Consider the following 1,801-nt stretch of genomic DNA (forward strand, 5'->3'; position numbering starts at 1 on the left):
GCCCACCTCAGCCTCCCAAAGTGCTGGGATTACAGGCGTGAGCCACAGCGCCCCGCCCTGGTTGCCCATTTTTATGGTTATTTCTTGAATATATGCTAAACAAAAGCATATATGCTAAAAATGTATATGAATATATGCTAAACAAAAGCATGAATGTGGTTATTCATGCCTCCCCTTCTTAGACCATATAGGGTAACTTCCTGATGTCATGGCATTTGTAAACTGTCATGGCACTGGTGGGAGTGTAGCAGTGAGGATGACCAGAGGTCACTCTCATTGCCGTCTTGGTTTTGGTGAGTTTAAGCCGGCTTTTTTACTACAAACTGTTTTATCAGAAAGGTCTTTGTGACCTGTATCTCGTGCTGACCTCCTACCTCATCCTGTGACTTAGAATGCCTAACCATCTGGGAATGCAACCCAGTAGGTGTCAGCCTTTTTAACCCAGCTCGTATTCAAGATGGAGTTGCTCTGGTTCAAATGCCTCTGACAGAAGGAATGCTGAGGCCATGAAGCTTCCATAAAAACACAGAGGATTGGTTTGGAGAGCTTCTGGAGGGCTGAACGTGTGGAGATTTCCAAAGGGCGGTGCACCCAGGGAGGGCATGGAAGCTCCGCACCCCTTCTTTCATATCTATGCATCTCTTCACTGGTATCCTTTATAATAAACTGGTAAACATCACTGTTTCCCTGGGTCCGGTGAGCCTCTAGCAAATTTAAGGAACCCAAATTGGGGGTCGTGGAAACTTCAACTTGTCATTGGTAGGTCCGAAGTTCCAGTGGCACAGACTTACCACTGATGTCTTCTGAAGGGATGCAGTGTTGGGGACTGAACCCTCAACCCATGGGATCTGATGCTATCTCCAAGTAGATAATGTCAGAATTAAATTGTAGGGCCCCCATCTGGTGTCGGCTGCTTGGTGTATGGGGGAAAACTCCTACATATTTGGCCACAGAAGTCTTCTTCTGTGTTGGCGATCATTGTGGTGGTGTGAGAACAGTGGAAAAGCACAGTTTGGGAGAGTTTTTCCTGAAACACACCCTTAGAGAGGAGTAGTCATTTCCAAGCAACAAAAAAATTGCTGTGAACTTCACAGTCAATGCAAGGGAAGCCTTTAGGAACGCTCAGGCTGGTAAAAATGTATATGAAAGGAGACATCTGGGGGAAAAGAAGCAGAAGTGGGATCCAGGAGAGATCCCCTACTCAGCAAAGCTTGCGGGTGTTCTGCAGGCAGAACACTGGTTTCAGTTTGCTTTATATCAGTCGTTTGTGGTCCAAGAAAGTAAATTTTTAAAAATTCTAAGTCCAGACATAGGATTGCCAGTTTTAATTTTGCCACAGGGAACACTGTAAAACAAAACACATTCCTGTCACTTCCGGGTGTTTTGTTTTTGTTTTTGTTTTTGCTTGTTTTTGAGATGGAGTTTCACTCTTGTTGCCCAGGCTAGAGTGCAATGGCGCAATCTTGGCTCCGCCTTCGAGGTTCAAGTGATTCTCCTGCCTCAGCCTCCTGAGTAGCTGGGATTACATGCATGCACCACCACGCCTGGCTAATTCTTGTATTATTAGTAGAGATGGAGTTTCTACTAATGGAGATGGAGTTTCTTCATGTTGGTCAGGCTGGTCTCAAACTCCCGACCTCAGGCAATCCGCTCACCTCGGCCTCCCAAAGTGCTAGGATTACAGGCGTGAGCCACCGTGCCCTGCTGTCACTTCCATTTTAATGAATATTTTGATCCATAAAAAGTAGAAACTGTCTGGGTGCAGTGGCTCACACCTGTAATCCCTGCATTTTGGGAGGCC

This window comes from Mandrillus leucophaeus, unplaced genomic scaffold (genome assembly GCF_000951045.1).
Source record: "Mandrillus leucophaeus isolate KB7577 unplaced genomic scaffold, Mleu.le_1.0 Scaffold828, whole genome shotgun sequence".
Taxonomy (NCBI): Eukaryota; Metazoa; Chordata; class Mammalia; order Primates; family Cercopithecidae; genus Mandrillus; species Mandrillus leucophaeus.